Here is a 22,223-nt window from a genome sequence, read left to right on the forward strand (position 1 = left end):
CAGCATATTAGTCACCATCCAGTACAACCCATACTGTTTTATTCTAATTTATATGTGTACTTATTTGAGTAATTATGTGAGAGCATGTTGCTCTGAAGCTTTATATATCTCTTAATGATTTGTTAACCAGATAGATAATGTTAATAACAGGACTCTAGCTTTTATGTAGTAAGGTTTTTTTTCCCCATTAGTGGTTAGGCCAGGAGTTTAACAGTTGACTAAATTAATGTATACAATGTTTAATAATGTTTGTTTGTATACAAATGCTAGAAATATAAGAAACAAGGCAGATGAAATGGTTGCATAAATTGCATCTGTTCCCAAAGATTGTCGAAATAAGTGAGACATGGAAGAGGATAACATCCTGACAGGAATAGAGATGGAAGGGTATGATATATTTCGTGAGGATAGAAGAGGTAAAAAGGGAGGGGGAGTACTATTGATGATAGAGAAAGAGTTATGTCCATACAAAGTAGAGATGCAAGACGGAAATAGTGCCAGTGGTTTTGAGGCGGTATGGTGTGAGATAGAGGTGAATGGAATCAAATACTTGGTAGGATGTTGTTATAGACCAAGTAATGTGGATGGTGGTGATAATGAAATGTATAATCAAATTAGCCAAGCAAATAAGAAAAAAGGTGATCATTATAGGTGATTTTAATTATGGCAATATAGACTGGAATGATGAGATAGCAACTGGAAGTAAAGAAAATGAGTTTTTGAGGGATAACTACCTCAGACAGTATGTAACAGATGGCACATGAGGATTGAGGGTCTTGGATTTGGTCATCTCATCAGAGGATATAATCATAAATGAGGTGTCAAATCATCCACCAATTGGTGAGAGTGAGATGATTACCTGGGTGGTTGCCAGCAGTATGAGGGCCTCTGTGAGAAGAGAGTATATGTGGAACTACAAGGGAGGGGGGGGGGAGGATTATGAAGAGCTCAGGAGACAGCTTGTGGGTGTAGCATGGAATGAGGAGTTATCTGGAAAAGAGATCAATGCAGCTTGGAGGATTTTCAAAAACTGTCTAGTAGATGCAATGTCTAAATGTATTCCAAGGGTGAGAAGTTACATAAGATAGGTGTGAAATGGATGAATAAAGAGAATAAGCATGCAATACAGAGAAAAAGGGCATTATGGAAGCAGCATAAGAGAAGTGGAAATAACCAATTCCATGAGGTCTACAAAGACCAGGCAAGAAGGGTGACTTGGTTGGTGAGGGTAGCTAACGAGAGGTATGAACAGCAGTTAGCTAATGAAGCCAAAAAGAATCCTAAGGAGTTCTTTCGATATGTAGCCAGCAAAAGAAAGAATGATTATGGAAGGATGACATTGATTGGAGAAAATGGTATAAAGACAGCTGTTGCAGAATGTGTGGTGGAGATACTTAATAAGCAGTAATAAAGGTCTTTCAATCTTGTGAATGTGAGATGAATGGAGAGATATGATAGCAGTTGATGATGGGAAAGAGAGACTGAATGTAAGTGAGCAAGAGGTGTATGGGGAGTTGAGTAAACTAGATGTTAATAAGGCTGTGGGACTTGATAAAAGATCACCACGTATACTGAAGGAATGTGCCAGGGAGTTGACACCTGCCTTGACATATTTTTTAATACGAGTCTTGCACTCAGTCAAGTTCTTAAGGAGTGGAAGGAGGGCAAGATTGTGCCACTTCATAAAAGAGGTGATCGAACTCGAGCATCAAACTATAGGCCTATCTGTGTGTGTCAGGTGTTGTGGTTAAGTTGTTTGAGAAGCTTGTGAGAACTAGGATCCAGAGTTTGGTTGACTACAATGGTATTATCTTTAATGGATAGCATGGATTTGCTAAAGGGAGATCATGTTTTAGTAATCTACTTACTTATTATAATAAAGTGAGTGCTTCCTTGGACAGAGAAGAAGGATACACAGTAATATACTTGGATTTCACAAAGGCTTTTGATAGAGTACCTCATGATTTTTAATTACGTTGATATCAATTGGAAGGAGGAAATAACACGTAGCAAAAAGGAAAATGAGTTCATACATTTTCTACGAGATAATTACTTGAAACAGCACATAACTGAAGGGACACATGGTGTGTGAGTGTTGGACCTGGTTATTGGTTCAGAGTTTATATGCATAAGTAAGGTGTCCTCGTTACCTCCAATTGGTGAAAGTGATCATGTGGTATCGACTTGGGAGGTTGCAAAATCTGTGGACTTTTCAGTTAAGAAGGGGTATATACGGAACTACAGGTTAGGCAATAATAACAAGCTTCGGAGTGAGCTTACAGCCATCCCATGGCAGAACATATTGCAAGGGAAAGATGTTAGCAGTGCATGGGATAAAATCAGTGGGAGCTGAGGAAAGCAATATCAGATTGTGTCCCGCATGGTCAGAAAGTCAAACAAGGCAGGCGTTAAATGAATGAGCAGTAGTATCAAGCTTGAGCTGCAAAAAAAGAAAAGGTTATGGAGAATTTACAAGGAGAAAGGCGACCAGTACACCCATGAGCAGTACAAGGCTCAAGCTAGGAAGGTTACCAGCATAGTAAGAAAAGCTAAATCAGATTATGAGAAGACCTTAGCCAAAGAGATCAAGGGTAATCCCAAAGAGTTCTTCCGCTATGTGGCAAGTAAGAGGAAGAATGACTTCGGAAGGATAACTTTAGTGGGTGCTGATGGTATTGAGGTGACAAAATCAGATGTAATAGTCGAGTTACTGAGTGATCAATTTTCAAAAATCTATCACCCAAGTGAGGATATCTCTATACCTGTAGCAATACCTAATGTGAGAATTGAAGCTAAAGAATCAGAAGTATTAAATATATTGCAAAATTTAAGTGCAAACACTGCTGTAGGCTTAGATGGAATATCAGCTTGGGTGTTGCATGAATGTGCAAATGAATTGTCAACCCCTCTTACTTGGATATTTAATTTAAGTTTGAACTCTGGTATGGTCCCTAGGGAGTGGAAGTTAGGCAAAGTGGTTCCTTTGCATAAGGGTGGCTCTAAAACTGTGATAGTTAATTACAGACCAATCGCCATCTCAGGAGTAGTGGTAAAAGTATTGGAAAAGTTGGTTAAAGACAAAATTCAAGAATAGGTGGATCAGGATATGATACTCTATAGAGGCCAACATGGTTTTGTTAAAGGTAGATCCTGCCTTAGCAATCTATTAACTATTCATAATAGAATAACATCTGAGTTGGACAAAGGAGCAGGCTACACAGTGGTACTTCTGGATTTTGCTAAGGCTTTTGACAGGATACCCCATAGAACACTGTTACGCAAATTGGAGCAGATGGGAATGGATATTAAATTGGTGATATGGATAGGAGAATGGCTCAGGGAGAGATACCATAAGGTGGTGTATGGAGGAGCCAAGTCCAGAATGAGGCAGGTGACCAGTGGTGTGGCGCAGGGCTCTGTGCTTGGGCCAATGTTGTTTAATTTGTATATAAATGATATAGGAAATGGCTTAAAGGGAGATAATGAGTTGTTTGCTGATGATGCAAAGTTGTGTAGTGCAATAAAAAATCAAGCTGATGTTGAAAGTTTGCAGGATGACTTAAATAAGCTGGTAAAATGGGCAAAAGATAATGGATGTCAGTTCAATGTGGAAAAGTGGAAAATCATGATTTTGGGATTAAAAGAATACCAGCTGTGTACTACAGTGATGGAAAGGTACTCCAAGAGATTGATAAGGCTAGGGACTTAGGGGTGTTGGTAGATAGGGAGATGAAGTTCAGAGGACACATTGCTAAGGCGTCCAAGATTGCACATAGGATTACTTGGTTGTTGAGGAACACACTGACATCCAGAGATAAAGAGGTTATTATTCCCCTTTATAAAGCATTGATACTTCCACATTTGGATTACTGTGCTCAGGTCTGGTCACCTGGATTCCTTGGAGATGAGGAGGCTGTGGAGAGGGTTCAGAGAAGAGTGACCAAGTTGGTGAGTGATATAAAAAATGCTCCCTACATTGATAGACTGAGAGCTTGTGGATTGCAGAGATTGGTTGATAGGCGAAGAAGAGGTGATATGATAGAAACATTTAAATTACTGAAAGGTTTTTATAGGATTGATGCAGGGGAAATGTTTCAGCTGTGTGATAGTGATGGAAGAACAAGAGATCATCTCTGGAAATTAAAGAAGAGTGTAGTTAACAAAGGTGTCAGAACAAGGTTTTTTGCCTGGAGGGTGGTGAACGAGTGGAATTCATTGCCTGACTTAGTTGTGAGCTCTTCGTCTGTAAATGAATTCAAGAAGAGATATGACAGATATTGTTTTGCTAGTATGGGTCTCCCGCGATGAGTCTACTGACTCCATGGAGATACCCGTAATAATAATAATAATGATCAGTTAACAGTCAGACTAGAGCAGATGGGGTTGGATATTATATTAGTGCATTGGATTGGAGACTGGCTATCTGATAGGTACAACAAGTTGTGTATGGGGGAGCAATATCAAGGGAAAGTGGAGTGGCTCAGAGGTCTGTTTTAGTGCCATTACTGTTTAACTTGTATATTAATGATATTGGTGAAGATTTGGATTAGAGATATTCAGTTGTTAGCAGATGATGCAAAGTTGGGACAAGCCATGAAGAGTAGTGAAGATGTAGTGGCCTTACAAGAAGGCTTGAATAAATTGAGTGATTGGGCACGGCAATGGGGATGTGAGTTCAATGTTGCAAAATGTAAGGTTTTAAAATTTGGAAAACAAAGATAGGATGCAGAATTTATGCTTGGTGAGGATATATTGTTGTAGGTGGAGGAAATAAGAGATCTGGGGGTGATAGTGGATAAGGATCTAAACAGGAGGAAGAGGGGCGATATGATAGAGACCTACAAGTTGGTAACAGGTTATTACACTTTTTCTATATAATCTTTGTCATGTAGCTTTATTTTATCCTCCTACATCAGCTACAGTCGCCCGTAAAACCGAAAACATAAACAAGAATCAAGGTCTAATTTTACCAGAAATTTGGAAAACTTTTACCAGATCATTAAACATCAAAGAAATGAACTTTCATAACAATTACATCACGAGCCATAATGAATAAATCACGTTAACAAGACACGCACATTGTCACGCACAATACCAATTTTTTGTATGAATTAGAACCATCAGTTATAACCTAGTCTGTAACCTTCATTTTAGCTTACTAGTTTGTATTCCCTGAGGATGCTAATAGAAAAAGATTGGCGAAACATGTAGGAGGATAAAATAAAGCTACTTGACAAAGATTATATAAAAAAAGTGTAATAGTCTTATGAATAATTGTCAAGAAAAAATTCAACATATTGGTAACAGGTTGTTATGGGATCAATGTTGGAGTAGTTCTACAGAAAATAGTGGTAGATTAGGGGAGAACCAGAGGTCATCCCTGGAAATTGTATAAAGAGGGTGTGAGTAGGGGAGTGAGAGGCAGGTTTTTTTCTTGTAGAGTTGTAAATTATTGAAATGCCTTGCCTGAGAGTGTGGTGTCTGCAAGGAGTTTGAGTGTGTTTAAGACACAGTATGATGAGCTGTGTGTGTATGTGTGTGTGTGATAAAGGGACCTCCAAGATGAATCTTTGACTCTATGAGGTATTGGGAGTAATAATAATAATGTAACTTTAACATACCATGTAGATTGTAATGTAGTTTGTTTCTTTGTATATATGTGTATACTCCAGATGTGGAAGTCGAAATGTTGAGTGATTATTTTTTTTTTTTATGTAAAACTGAAATTTTACTATAACACAGTAGTTGTTTACATAATTTGAATAATGAATAAAAATATGTATGTTACTGAAATGGTTTTATAGAATTGATGGAGAAGAAATTTTAATGCATGACAAGAAGGGAGGGAACAAGGGGTTACTCCATACCTTGAAATTGTCAGAATGTAAGTAAAAAGATATATTTTTTCAGCTTAGAGAGTGGTGAAGGAGTGAGTGGAATAAGTTGTACTGGCATTCATGATGATAAAGTATGATAAATATTGTATCAATAATGGTTAGTGTTCTTCTGCAGTGAATCTTTAGATTTCCTGAAGTTGTATTTATAATAATAATTATTCATTATGTGCATAATAATTTTGTTTTCCTTACTGTTTAAATGTAACACTCTTAAACTGTATAAGTAATTGTTGTCAAGAAGGATTTGTCCATTAAGTTGTGACAGAAGTTTGGTTAAAATTGCTTTTTTTTTTTTTTTTTTTTTAGCATGATGTCTTGGAAACTCGCAGACATTTTAGTCAGCTTTCACAATCCGTTATATGAGTGCAAATGCCGGCCAAAAATGGAGTGTGAGACATCCTATTCTGACTCGAACAGTAAGTAAATTCTTGTTTAAGTATTTGTATGATATATTGGCATCAGATATTCTTATTGTGATATCTTCTTTTAAATAAGAAATATTAAACTATTTTTGCTTTATGCTATACAGTATTAAATCTGTACTCTAGTGTTATGGTGAGGAATCATTTTGTCAATAAATACTTATGGAGGATTTTACAAAATTAATGCCTCCCTATTTTTTATCAGAAAATGTAATTTATCTAACAGTAGTTTTTAAGTGAATTGCTCTGCCATCTTTCATGTATGTTCTTTTCTTTTTTAACAAAATTTCCATCATTCTCTGTACAGTTTTGTCATTACTGAGTAAAACACTTGCATGCCAATCCTCTAAAAGTCTTACCCCAGTATCATAGCTCTTTACAAACAGCTTGCATTTTTGGAAATTATGGAGACAACTACCGTGTTTGAATAAAAACTTTAGTTTACTATTACTAAAATTTTACAATTCGACGTTTCGACCTTTATGTCAAGGTCATCTTCTGGAGCGTACAAATATACACACGAAACAAGCTATACTACAATCATACTGGTTCGTTAAAGACACCGACTAACCGCTACCACAATTGTTGGCCTGACCTCTGGTGAAAAAAAAAAAAAAAAATTTACATCAACGCTAGAGTCCTATTATTTGTGTTGTCTACTATATACATATATTAACATCATTCCAGCCAGTTGGAGTGGAATGGTTTCTAATAATAGCAGATTGGCTAGAGTCCTGACTTATGTTGAATCTTTCAAATTAGGTTGGCTGAATGTGTGCCATCCAGATCCTTGGAATTTTCATACCATCTTTATTGTTGATATTTGGGTGGTTTATGGCCAAGAAGTGACGGCCACCAGACACAGTTAAAAAACTCAAACCCCACTACGCCCGCCCCCCCCAGAATATATGGGGTTCTGAAAATACACAAACAAAATGTACCCCTTCAACCAATAGTGGAAGGAATAGACAGTCCCAATTACCACCTAGCCAAGAAATTAGCAGCAACACTCAAGGAGTTGGTAGGTCATTCCCCCTCCTACGTAAAAAACACACAACACTTTATAAACATAATCAAAAACATAATTTCCGCCCGACATTACGGCCCTCTTTGCCCACGTACTAAAGTCCGGTTACTTCGTGTGGCAAAACAAATTCTACCTACAAAAGGAAGGTACGGCCATGGGCTCACCATTATCCCCCCCAATCGCGAACTTCTACATGGAAACCTTTGAGCAAAGGGCTCTTGATTCCGCCATGCTTCGACCGACAATCTGGCTCAGATACGTTGACGTCGTGTTCACGATCTGGCCGCACGGTCGACAAACGCTAAACACATTCCTCAGCCACCTAAACAAACAACATGAACGCATACAATTTACCATCGAAATCGAAAACCAAAATTCGCTCCCGTTCCTAGACACACTAGTTACACGTCTTCCTTCAGGCAATCTATCCTTCACGGTCTACCGAAAACCGACACACACGGGCCAATACATACATGCGAATTCATATCACCACCCAGCACAAAAATATGGAGTCATAAACACCCTTAAAAACAGAGCCACAACTATTTGCTCTAACCAGAAAGCCCTGAAACAAGAACTAAAAATCATTAGTGACACATTCATAAACAATGGCTATAACAAAAATACTGTCAATAAAATACTCTATAAAACCACAACAAAAATGAATCTAAATTACGGTAAAACCATAGCCATCCCATACATTAAAGGGTTATCGGAAAAAATCAACAGAATCCTACAACATTATAACCTTAATGCCATCTTTAAACCACCCACTAAACTTAAAACCATATTCAGCTCCTCTAAGGATCCTCTCCTCCCATTAGCACATCCTGGAGTCTATTGCATCCGCTGCACCTGTAACTTACTGTACATTGGTGAAACAGGACGGACAATCCCTATATGCAAGAAAGAACACATTAGATACATTAAATATAACCATTATGGTGAAGCAGGCCTCTCAGACCATGCACTCAACACCTTACACCAAATCAACTGGAAAAGCACCTGCTCCTTACACCGCACAAAAACATGGTACGAAAGAAAATTTAAAGAATCCTGCGAAATCCTGATAAACCACCCAAATATCAACAATAAAGATGGTATGAAAATTCCAAGGATCTGGATGGCACACATTCAGCCAACCTAATTTGAAAGATTCAACATAAGTCAGGACTCTAGCCAATCTGCTATTATTAGAAACCATTCCACTCCAACTGGCTGGAATGATGTTAATATATGTATATAGTAGACAACACAAATAATAGGACTCTAGCGTTGATGTAATTTTTTTTTTTTTTTTTTTTTTTTTTTTTTTCACCAGAGGTCAGGCCAACAATTGTGGTAGCGGTTAGTCAGTGTCTTTAACGAACCAGTATGATTGTAGTATAGCTTGTTTCGTGTGTATATTTGTACGCTCCAGAAGATGACCTTGACATAAAGGTCGAAACGTCGAATTGTAAAATTTTAGTAATAGTAAACTAAAGTTTTTATTCAAACACGGTAGTTGTCTCCATGATTTCCAAAAATGCATTCGGATCACCGTGCAAGCCTAAAAGAAAGGTTACAAACAGCTTGTTTCAGCTCTCATTAGCTACCAAATGGCATACTTGGAGTGCATTCTTCGGATGCTTGACTAACTGATTAGGATGGGGAAGATTAGTTCAGCCAAGTACTGCAGACACGTCCCTCATTATCCAGAGAACTAATTGGTCTGCCATTGATAACTGAGCCATTAATAGTGTATCAGGCATTCTTTTTACGTTCTGTGCATTCACTTCTTGTTCTATGGTTGTTTTTTCTTTAATTCATCACACAGAAAAAGAATTCTTGAATTTCTTTTGGCCTGCTCTTTATATTTCTGTGTAGCCTGGTCATTACTCTTCTCCTGATATTAGATCTGCACCGCTTTCTTTTTATTCATCCATTTAACTCTTATGCAATTTATTATGCTAACTCCAGATATACAGCCAGATATAACCCTATGGATAGTATAATTTCCATTACTTCTAAGCCTCAATGGAGTCTGAAATCCATTGCAGGAGGTTGAACACTCACAGACCACAATAACTATCACACTGTGCTTTTAAGATATTCAGTATTGGAACACTCATTAACCACTTGGCAAGCAAAAAAAAATCTCCTTTTCACTTCCTTGCTCACATGATCTTTGTACAGTTTCCAGGAATGACCTTTCATTCTTGCATCACCCATTATCCTATACAATAATTCTCCTATATCTGTTTGATAACTCCTCTCACCAATGTATATGTCTTGATCATGTCATTCCTTATCACCGATATACCCAGATGACCAGATCTGTGCACCAAAATCTAAATGAGGCATAAACATCATCTTATATAAGCTATCGCCTCCTTATCTGTACATGTCAGCATTTGTTGCATTATTATAAGTGTCTCCATGGAGTTAGAAGACTCATTGTTAAATTCCCTCCATAGTTGTTTCTTTTTTTTGCAGCTCAAGCTTAATGGTGTTATTCATCCATTTAATCCCTACTTGATTTATTATTCGGACTCTAGGTATACAGTCAGCCATTGCCTCATGCAAACACTTCATCCATGCACTGCCTCCCATGCGCTACTAACATGTTAGTAGTGCATGGGAGGCAGTTAAGAACATGAGCAACCTCCCAAGTCAAGACCCTATGATCACTCTCACCAACTGGTGGCAACGTGGTCATATTCGTTACAGCCTAATTCTCAGATGCAATTACTAGGTCAAGCACTTTTGAACCCCTAGTGTTTTCCATTACACTCAGATAGTTATCCCTTAATAACTGCATAAAATCCAATTCATTCCTCCCATGTGTCCTCTCCTCCTTCCACTCATTGCGTCTATTTGCTTATGCATACTATCTCCACCATCTATTCCATCACCTGGTCTATAGCAGCACCCAACTGTATATTTTGTTCTGCTAGTCTCAATCTCATACCAAATAGCCTCAAATGTGCTCTTTTCTCTATCCTGCAGTTCCACTTCTATTCTCCTTGGCTGTAGCTCATCAGCTGTCATCAATAACACTCCTCCCCCCATTTTATTCTCCTGTCACTCCTGAACACACCATACCTCTCACATTCTATCCCACTAGCTATATCATCTTCTGTCAGCCATGTTTCACTAATGCCAATAACCTGTGGCCTGGAAGTGTGTCAACCAAGGCCAAAAATTCTTCTTTCTTGTTCCTAATACTTCTGGCATTAGTATACATGAATTTCAGAAGCCCATTTGTCCCATCCCTATTTTGATGCCTTATACTAACTATCCCATTCTGATTTATTGTCCTTCGTACTTGCTTGGGCATATTATACACATTCATACACTCGACTGTCTCCCTAAAGTCTACATATCTACTTCACCCCCCCCTCAACAACTCTAGTTTCCCTGATTCTGCACATCCACTTCATTCAACAACACCTTTTCAAGTCTCCATACACCAAATCCATTCAAATGTAAACCATCCATCTTATATAAATCATTTTGCCCATCGAACTCACTCCACACATCCACAAATTCCACACCATTCCTCCTGCATAATCTTCCCATAAAGTCATTAGCAATTTTGGCTCTCCTCCTATACTGTTCACTGTCATACCACGTCAACAGACTCACCATCCTAACTCTCTCACTCTTCTCTTTTGCTACCTCAAGCAATTCCTTCAAATCCTCTCTCATAGCCATTTTGTCTCCTTTCAAATCATTTGTTCTTGCTACCACTATCAATTCTTTCACCCTTTGCTTTTGCATTCTAATTGACTCACTTACATCCTTAACATTCGCAGCAGGTTGGTATGATTTTGTTAAACTCTCATCTATTATACCTCTTACTAACGAATTTCTGTACAACACTCAAATCTATCTACCCCCATCTTGCTCGATTTTAACAGTAGTTTATCATGTGGTAATTAATGAGATGATTTAAAATCACAGTATAAGCATCTCCTCTGCCCAATACACTGTAACCAAGTTACTAAAGCATAACCAACCGTTAAGAAAACAATGATGTGCTCTCAAAAGATTCCCCATTCTCATCAATCCAGATGGTGTAGTATTCTGTATTTACACCTTCACCACTACATCTGATATACATAGCAGCTAATAATTTGACACTATTGACTTGAATTCCCCCTTATCTATTGGCACTAGTTTTCCCTTTTTCTGCTCTTCTGGGATTGTTTCTTTTGCAAGACTTTTGTTGAACAACCCAAATCAAGGGTGCAAGCTCTTTTGCACATTCCTTAGTATACATGGTGATATCCCATCCAGACCCACAGCCTTATTAACATCAAAGTTATTTAATATTCTCAATACTTCCCATTCTTGAATTGTCAATCTTTTGTCCTCCCTATTGCTATTCAACACTACTTTTAATCTCTTACATGAAACACACCAACAAAATACTTATTGAACATTAACACTATATCTTCATCAGATGTGATTCATGTTCCATCTCCAACAAATAAAATCAGTCTTCCATATTGACCCTTTTGTTCCTATCTTGTCTTTCTTTATCTGTTATTTTACACCAATCCTGGTATCATACACAGTCCCACCATCTAGTTTTCATTTCCATGACTGGCTATACACTCTCCTCCTGTCATCAACAATCTACCCAGCTTCACAACCACTCTCACTCAAATGCAGACTATCTGCAGTAACCAGCTCTCTTCTGCCTTCAAATTTATCCCATACATCCACATACTCAAGTCCTCTCTTACTGCACATTATAGCTATCAAAGCATTCATAATCATTGATCTTCTCATTTCTCTACTATCATACTTTAGCAATACACTCACAAATCCCATGATATTATCTCATTCACACTTCCTCACAAATCATTTGTTCCAACCAGCACGATCAACTCCTATGCGTTTGCTGTTCTTTTCATAGTCTCAGTCACTCTTCCTATCATTGCTTCTCTCAGACATACTTTTGACACCTGCTCGTTTACACATTTTTCACCATGCAGCAATACTCTACTTTTTACTATTCTACTGTAATCATATATCTTTGAGTTGTCTACCACTGTCGCCTTGTTTCTTGCACCTCCAAATACCAATCTCCTCTCTAAATATCCTATTTCAATCTGTACATCCCTCAGTTCATTCCTCAATCTTACCTATCCTTTTCTAATATCATCACTTGTGTTCATATCTTTCATGCCAGCTTGCTAACCATTCTTCATTTGCTCTTCTACTTTTCCACCATCTTTTGAATTGTCCTATGTCAGGGGTAGAGCGATTTTTGGTCGATCTCTTGGGTATATCTCCTTACTTACAAATATAATTAAAACTGAAAACATAATATTTTATTTATCATTATTTTGTATTATTTTTAATTAACTTTAAGTGTATTGCTATTGTTTATTTATTTTTCGTTAAAATTGTCAAATCAGTAATTTTCTTATAAGTCTGGGTAAATGAACTAATTTGGATCAGTGGAAGTCAAACAGTGAGCTGAGTGAATACGATTATAAGCAAAGTGTAAAAACTTGATTGTAGCTTAAATATTAAATATTCCAAAGCACGTTACATCGATTTTTTACTTAGGTAAAGTCCGATGTGAATATTGTAAAAAAATAAACTTTGTTTGTTCTCGGTATAGTTTGTATTAGATGTTTTTATAAATAACTCTTTTGAGGCTAACTGTATATACTGCTTTAATAAGAATATGTTAGAGTGTTAAAAACAAAGACAATGTTTTTGTCGGCAAAGCTGTACATGCCGGCATTTGAAAGATTGTTATTGAAACTTGTATGTATGAGAAAGGCTTACAGGCTCTAAGTGTAAACATCTCCGAAGTCAGTCAGAAAGAGTTCAAACAACTTTCCGATGGCCGGCAACTTACAATCAAAAGAAAGCGGAGGAGAACAAAAGACGTGCCGAACTTGAAACTTAAGATGAAAGATTCATACCGATTCTTTGGGGGTTGCCAAACTTCATGCGAGGTCTCAGAGGAGGCCTAATAAAAAGGGACTGAAGCAAGTAGAAGGGGTCCAGGTTCCAGAATTGCTGTCAGAGAGGAGGCTGCCTGGTCCAGAGTCCCCGTCAGAGAGACTGCCCGGATCCGTGTTGCTTGAGAGAGGAGTTTCCCTCTTCCAAAAAAGGAACTTCTCGGTTCGAGATGTCGCTAGAGAGAGAGAGACTACTTCTAGGCCACAGACAAGGTTTCAAATTGCCGAAAGGAAGAGTTCCAATTGCTGGAGAAAAGTTTCCAGACCAGGTTAATGTCAGACATTCACCAGTGTGTTGTGTTTTCATTACAATTTGATGAATCAAACGACTTCACTGATATTGCTCAGTTAATGGTATTTATTCACATGGTATTTCAAGATTATTCAAGTAAAGAAGAACTTTTGAAAATTATACCATTATTGGGAAGGACTAGGGGAGAAGACATTTTTTCAGCATTTGATGAATTTGTGAAACAACACAAACTTCCGCTTTTTAAACTTGTGTCTATTACTACTGATGGTGCTCCTGCAATGATAGGTAATAAATCAGACTTCTTTTCATTATCTAAAAACAATGACAAATATCCAGAGTTTTTAATGTACCACTGTATTATTCACCAACAAATACTGTGTGTAGTAAAGGATTAAACACAAAAGATGTTTTGGATATTACATTTAAAATTGTAAATTCTGTTCGAGGAAAAGCCCTGCAACGGCGGTTATTTAAATTACAGGCAGATGATGATAGGGAACTTCTGTTGTACAATAATGTTTGCTGGCTCAGCAGAAGTCAATTTTTAGAAAGATTTCTTGTATTAATTAACGATATAAAAAATTTTCTTGATGAAAAAGGAGATATTTATCCACAATTGAGTGATAGCTGTTACACTTATTATTTTTAGTAGATTTCTGTATGACATTAAGCAATTTAAATTTAGAGTTCCAAGGTAGAGATAAAAATTTAATTGACATGTTAAGTTCAATAAAAACTTTCCAACAATACTTTTATTAAAGAAAAATATAAATGACCGCAAATTTAGATATCTCCCATATTTATTAAAAGTTTTTGGACAAAATCAAGAAATGCTTCACTATGATTTAAAAGAATTAGTTGAGGAAGAAATAAATTCAAGATTTAAAGATTTTAATAAAACTGAAATGATTGTATCTTTTATCAATAATCCATTTCAAGAAAACTTGAACATCACAGAAATTTCAAATACAATTAGTGGGTTGTTTGATATAAACCAAGCTGAAGTAGAACTTGAGATAATAAACATTCAGAATAGTTTACATTTAAAATCAATAAACAATGAAGTCATTTGGAAGTATGCACATGAAAAATTCCCAATATTAACTGATATTGCGCGAAAAATTCTGTCGTTTCAGATCGACATACTCGTCAGAATCTGCTTTTTCAAATATAAAAAAAAAAAAATCATAAAAAATTAATTAAGAAACCAAATTACAAATGATCATTTGGATGATTGTCTGCAATTGGCCACTTCTTCATATCAACTTGACTATGAAAATATTGCGAGGTACAAACAATGCCAAATTTCATGTGAAGTTTTTTTTTTTAATCAACCAGCATTTCCTGTAACTTGTGAGTTTGTAATCAATCTGTTGTTTTTTCTAACTTTGGTTTTCCAAAATAGAGAAATAAATATTTTATCCCAATATTTCATTACATTCTTGCTGATGTCACCAATACATCACTACCCATTGACTCTGCATTCAAATTGCACTTAGCACACATTCTCCTTCCACCTATCTTAAAAATCCATAGCTAATTGACATAATATAATGAATACGTATAGCACACCTCACATTTGATTAAATGACTAAATTCAAAATGCAACTTATTTACAGACAAAGCTACTGCCATTTTGCTTTTTATGCAAGTTAGTACACCTCACTCTAAATTTACAGATTTTATACATAAACTCAAACAAGTGCACCACAAACACTACAAGCACACAACTCTATAGCAACTTTTGCACAGAAGCACATAAAATTCATACTTAATTAGCCAAACAAACTTGAACAAACCTGCCAATGAACTGCCATCTAGTGGATTTAGATGGTGGTGGTGGTAGTTCCACATGTCTTTTTTTTTATTTAGAACAGCATGATCAGGAAGCAAAACAGCTACCTGATTCATATGCCTCTGTAGCGCAATTGGAAGAACGACGGTACATTGCGCCCTTCGATTGGAATAGGCCTAAGTTCGATTCTCGTCGCGACGGGAGGAATCTTTATCTGGTCGATTTCAATCGATGGTGAGTTAGCCGATCTCATACGGAGGTAGCAGGGTTTTTTCTCCCGGAAACTCGGGTTTTTCATCCCGCATACATACAAATCGGCCCTTCAGAACACACGCAATTTACAGACAAAAATTACTAGTTGTGGTGGTGTTGGAGGTGGGCGGTAGATGGCGTTGATTCGTAGTAGAGGTAAGGTGTAGGGACAGTTGAAGATGTCCTCCCGCGATGAGTCTTCGGACTCCTTGAAGGTATCAGGAATAATAATAATAATAATATACAGATTCTGAGATACTTTTTATACAGATTCTTTTTTTTTATTTAGACCAGCATGATCAGGAAGCAAAACAGCTACCTGATTCATATACAGATTCTGAGATGCTGTTACTAGATGTGATATTCTTGCACCATGAGCCTTTTTGCTCATGCGCTGTTTAAAGTAGTTATCCATCTATAACATTATAAATGCACTCATTTTGTATGCCTTATCCTTCCTTCAGTCTTTTATCCTCCTCATAGTCAAAAGTATCCATAATGATGTTCACTTTATAAGGTTTCTCCACCTATACTCCCCTTCTGTTCAAGATGACCCTGGTGTGTAGCAGCATGCAACTATGTATTTTGTCCTGTTAACCTCTACCTCACACTAGACAGTCTGGAATCCATTGCCTGCATTACTGATACCATCACCATTTCCGATATATGTCTAAAACAGTTAACTTTATCTGCATATTATGATCAATATCCTTTCGACTCCAATTCATCTTTTATGAAAAGACACAGTATGCATTGCATTCTATTCCTGTGAGGATATAGAATGCTATGGGCAAAGTGTATTCAAGTTAACCAAACAAGTAGTATTTACAAGGGCACCCTAATGCCAACAATTTTTGTTACATTTGCATTTACTGGTGCTAAGAACCCCTTGTCTTTATTCCTTGGATGATGAATAGAAGCAGAAAAGATTGAGGATTAATCATCCTGTAAAGCTTATGTGCTCAGGTGACTCACATGGATGACATAACAGGGATTGTTAGTAATCTCTTTGTTAGGGTGTGTTTATCCTAATGATGTAGAATGCTTAAATCCTACCTATCTTTATAGGAGATTAGGGAAGGTTATTCAGAGTATTTAGAATATTCTGTCAGCAAGCTGGTGGGGATAATGAGATTCTGCCATATATTTTAACCATGGCTATAGTGAATGAAATATATCAACTGACTTATACTTAATAGCCATGCCATTTCAGTGGTACATTAATGGTACAGTCATACCCCGCCTTATGTGAATCTGGAGTTACGTGGTTTCTTATATGTACGTATTCCCGTCCCGCTTCACGCCTAACCACTAGTCGTATCTTTCAGGTGCTGAGCCGCATTCGCCAGTGTCGCACATGCTGTGAACAAGCACTGACGTGTTTCGTGCGGTCTCCATTCATACACGATTTTTATAGTCTACAAACCTTGCGATTGTTTAATGTTATGTTCTTGATAAAAATTTTATCACATAAAAAATAATAATGTCATCCAAAAGAAGCAAGTCTGATTCTTCCACAGCTAGCAAGAAAAGAAAAACATTGACTTTGGAAACAAAACTCAACGTTATTAAGGATTTTGAAGGCGGAATGAAAATTTGTGAGCTAGCAAAGAAAGAGTCCACAGTAAGAACAATCATAAAAGAAAGGTTTACAGATTTTGGAGGACATAGATTCCAACGAGGAACGAATTGTAGCCACAAGGCAAGGAATAAAAAAAATCATTAGCTTGCTATGAAGAAATTTTGCGTGACAAGAAAAAGACATTATGCCATCAGACGAATCTATTAGATTTTATGAAACCATCAACATCAAAATAACTTTCTTTTTTTATGTACGAAAAACTACAATTATGATTATATTTCTTAAAAAATATAGGTGTTTTTGTAAACCTTTGGTCCCAGTCGTATGTTTGTATATATAAATTACATGCAAAATTATACCCCGAGTTACGCAAATTCGACTTACACACTTTTTGTTGGTCCCACCTACCGCGTAATTTCGGGGTTTTACTATATTTCAATGTATACTTGCATCCATATTTTCATCAACAGATACAGCTAAACATGCCTTGGTTAGTAAGTGGTTAAGGAAATCTAATAAGAAACTGACAGTGCTGACCTTTGCCATTTAATGAAAGTCTTGCAATCAGAAGAGTTCCTAAGGAATGGATGGAGAGCAAGATAACAGCATTCCTTAAAGGATGGTAGTAAAAAGAAAGCATCAGGACATAAGTTTATTGTGGTTTTTAAAATTCTGAAGAAAATAGTAAGTGCTCATATGCAGAGAAAGCATAGCATAAGAGATAGCATTGTTGCTTACCTATATTTAATAAAGTAAAAGCGAGAGTCATCTATGATGGACGTATACACTGTAGTTTTTCTGGATTTTGCAAAAGTATTTCACAAGTTAATATTTAATTTGCAACATAATTTGCCAGCTTGGTTGACTGTGTATTTAGATTATCTGCTATTCAACCAACAGGCTGCAGGTTGGAATTCTGTCACGGGCATGGCTGTTTGTGATTGTCTTTAAGTGCCAGTGAACTTCATTACCCAGTGTGAGACAACTGCCCTGCTTATTGGAGGCCTGAAGAGTCTTGAAAAAGTTTTAGGTTTGATCAATAGAACAGTGTTTCCATACTGCTTAAAAATAAATAAAAGAAAAAAAATTAATTTTAAAAAATACAAAAATCCTTAGCCCACCCACAATGCTAACTACTATAGGTCTACAACTTTTCTGTGAATGGAAGTTACATGCTTCTATTCACAAAATTAATGTGTGATAGATATCAGAACAGTGTATGTGGAAGCAGTATCAGGAAGAAAGAAAATTACATGTGTGTGTGGGGGGGGATTCCATGGGGCTCATTACTGAGACTATTACTCTTCAAACTTTATGCCAATAATACTGTAACTAGATTGTGGAAGGGGGGGGAAGGTGAATAATCAGTTGTTTGAAAATGATATGACAGTAAGTAGTATTATTAGTAATAATGGTATGAATGCTGTGACTTTTCAAGAGGATTTGAATAAACTGTGCAAAGCAAATAGATAAATGTAAAAAAAGTTTAATGTGGTAAGTGTAATTTTGGAAACTGCAGTTGGAAGACTGCTTGGATGACAATACAGAAATTGACATTAAGGGAACAGCAGAGGTAAAGACAGCCCAGAGAATTGCTACAGTATGAGCAGAACATTGGCTAGCAAAAATAAGGGTATGATGCTTCTATTGTCTAAGGCCATAATAAGACCACATCTAGATTATTATTATTACACAAGACCCAATGGAGTCAAAGATTCATCTAGGAGGTCCTTTTATCAAACACACAGCTCATCATACCATGCTTTAAACACTCAAATTCTCTGCAGACACCATACTCTCAGGCAAGGCATTCCAATCATTCACAACTCTGCATGAAAAAAACCTGCTTCTCTCACTCCCCTACTCACACCCTCCTTATACAGCTTCCAGGGATGACCTCTGGTTCTCCCCTGATCTCATTCTATTTTCTGTAGAACCTCTCTAGCACTGATCCTATAACAACCTCTTAATAACTTGTAGGTCTCTATCATATCTACCCTCCTCCTCCTCCTCCTGTCCATCAGACTCTGCAAGTTGCATCTTCTCAATCTTTCCTCATACTCGACATTCCAGAGGTCAGAAACTACCTTAGTCAGTCGCCTCTGAACTCTCTCCAACATCTCTTCATCCTTCTGAAAACCAGATGACCAAATCTGGGCACAATAGTCAATGTGTGGCCTAATCAAAGATTTATACAATGGAACAAGAATCTCCATACTTCTACAAGTCAGTGTCCTCTGCATCATTCCCAGAAGCTTTTATGTTGTCTTCACAATTTTGGCTATGTGTCCTCTAAATTTCAGATCCTTATCCACTATCATCCCCAGATCTCTTATTTCGTCCACTTGCCGACAATATATCCTCACCAAGCATAAATTCTTCATCCCATTTTTGTTTTCCAAATTGCCAACTCGCATCCCATTCCCAATCACTCAATTTATTCAAGTCTTCTTGTAAGGCCACAACATCCTCTCTACTCTTCATGGTTCGTCCCAACTTTGCATCATCTGCAAACAACTGAATATCTCCTTTCAAATCTTCACCAATATCATTAATATACAAGTTAAACAGCAATGACTCTAAAACAGACCCCTGAGGCACACCACTAGTGACTTTCCTTTTCCTGGATATTGCTCTCCCATACACAACTTGTTGATACCTATCAGATAGCCAGTCTCCAATCCAATGCATCAATCTAATATCCAACCCCATCCACTCCAGTTTGACTATCAACTTATCATGTAGTAATCTTCAAAAGCCTTTGCAAAATCTAAGTATATTACTGTGTATCCTTCTCCTCTATCCATGGAAGCAGTCACCTTATTGTAATAAGTAAGTAGATTACTAAAACATGACTTCTCTTTAACAAATCCATGCTGTCCATCAAAGATAATACCATTGTTTGTCAACCTAATTCTGATCCTAGTTCTCACAAGCTTCTCCAACAACTTAACTACAACACCTGACACACAGATAGGCCTATAGTTTGATGCTCAAGTTCAATCACCTCCTTTATGAAGTGGCATAATTTTGTCCTCCTTCCACACCTTGGGAACTTGACTGAGTGCAAGACTTTTATTAAAAAAAATATGTCAAGGCTGGCGTGAACTCCCTGCCATATTCCTTCACAATACATGGTGATATATTATCAAGTCCCACAGCCTTATTTACATCTAGTTTGCTCAACTCCTCATACACATCTTGCTCATTTACAGTCAGTCTCTCTTCCCCATCATCAACTGCTCATTAAATATCTCCATCACACCATCTGCAACAGCTGTCTTTATACCATTTTCTCCAATCAATATCATCCTTCCATAATCTGATCATCATCAAAACATAAAGGGAATGAATGAAAAAATTTTAGAGAGGATAGAAAGGTAAGTAACAAAAATTGTATCAGGAATGCAGAGCATTGGGTATGAGAAGAGAATGAAAACATGTAATCTGAATATCTTACAGACAAAAAATGAAATGTTCATACAGTTGTTTAAACCATTCAGGTATTTACTGATTCGTTCAGGAAATACTAAGTCAATTGTAAATAATATAACACTGAGGATTATTACTAATAGTACCAATGCTGTGACTATTCAAGAGGATTTGAATAAACTAGAAAAGTGAGTAGATGTATTGGGAAAAATAATTGTAATGTAGTAAGTGTAAGGTATGAAATCTTAATCTTGTGGCTGTATGAACAGCCATGAGACTGAGATTTCATAATGTCCTAAGCACTTCCAATTTATCTACTATCAACTTGCAGTGTATCACTGTAAGTTTAAAAGGAATTTAAATTTCTTTAGGAAATATATTATTTATTCCAGGAAATTTAATTCCTAGAAAGGAATTTCCAGGAATTTAACATTACCTTGGATTAATGAGAACCTTTCAACTGGTTTTTCAAAAGAGTAGAAGAGCGATAAAATAATATACCACTCCACAAAGGAAATGCTAAAACCAAGGCTTGAAGCTAGGAATGATTGGCTAATAGGGTAAGATTGTCTGTAGGCATTAGCATGGTTTGGTTAAGAGGAGGTCATGTTTTAGCTATTTACTTATGTATTACAACAGAGATGACCAAAGCAGTGAACAAGAGAGTTGCATATGTTTTGATATATCTATACTTTATAAAAGTCTTTGATAGCTTGCCACATGACAGGTTGGTATTTAGAATGAGCAAATAGGATAACTTGCATATGGGGGGGGGGGACTGCATCCCAAAAGAGGATGATAACTGGTGTGCCACAAGGTACAGTTTTTGGGCTACTGTTATCTAACATATATTAATGATATTGGAAGATTAAATGTGAAGTTGTTTGCAGATGATGCAAAACATTGGTAGTGCTGTCCACCCGGAAACTTGGAGGAGCAAAGATAATGTTGTGCTTTCCAGGATGATTTGAATAAATTCTCTATAGGCAGATTTATGAGGTATTTAATGATTCAATGTTGCAATGTAAAGTTTTAAAAATTGGAAAGCAAAGATTAGATGCTATGTATTCACTTTGTGAAGTTGAAAATGTGAGGACCGCACAAACAAAATGTGGCAATGGTGAAAGAGGATATAACAAGTACAGATTTTGTCACTTTCCACCCCCGATAATAATAAAGAAATTTTGGAAAAATTCAGAAAAGAAAAAAAAGCAGTTAGTATCATATGGGCACTAGAATGTTGTGTCTGAGGACCAGCCATCTACAAAGCATGATAAATAAGAGGAAAAGGTCAATATCTTACAGATATATAAGTTGGTGTGATATTATATTGGGTTGCTAAAGAGATTATTCATAGAATTGGGGGGGGGGGGGAGAAGTTGCTTCTTAAAAGTCATATAAGGAAGATGAGAACAAGAAAATGAGCAGGTTTTGCACTTGGACAGTGGCAGATGCATTCAGCGTATTGCCAAAGCATGTCACAAGTGTGGGAATAATGAATGAGCTGAAGGCATGGTATAGTAGGAGTAGTGTAATGATCTCTCATGGTAATGACTTCTTGGATATCTGATTATGAGAATAAAAGTAATATCTG

At 36.8% G+C, this 22,223-nt stretch overlaps 1 long non-coding RNA gene across 1 annotated transcript in view; it reads left to right on the top strand.

The window, feature by feature from the left end:
* Window positions 1-22,223, top strand: part of LOC150092759 (uncharacterized) — a 51,846-nt gene that overhangs the window by 24,886 nt on the left and 4,737 nt on the right. Inside the window, exon 3 of the long non-coding RNA XR_016550508.1 lies at window positions 6,204-6,313. This is a non-coding gene — a long non-coding RNA (uncharacterized LOC150092759). The remainder of the gene's footprint in view (window positions 1-6,203; window positions 6,314-22,223) is intronic.

The sequence above is a fragment of the Typopeltis vanoorti genome, chromosome 25 (assembly GCF_054136105.1).
Source record: "Typopeltis vanoorti isolate ZY-2024b chromosome 25, IOZ_Tvanoo_1.0, whole genome shotgun sequence".
In the NCBI taxonomy this organism is placed as follows: Eukaryota; Metazoa; Arthropoda; class Arachnida; order Uropygi; family Thelyphonidae; genus Typopeltis; species Typopeltis vanoorti.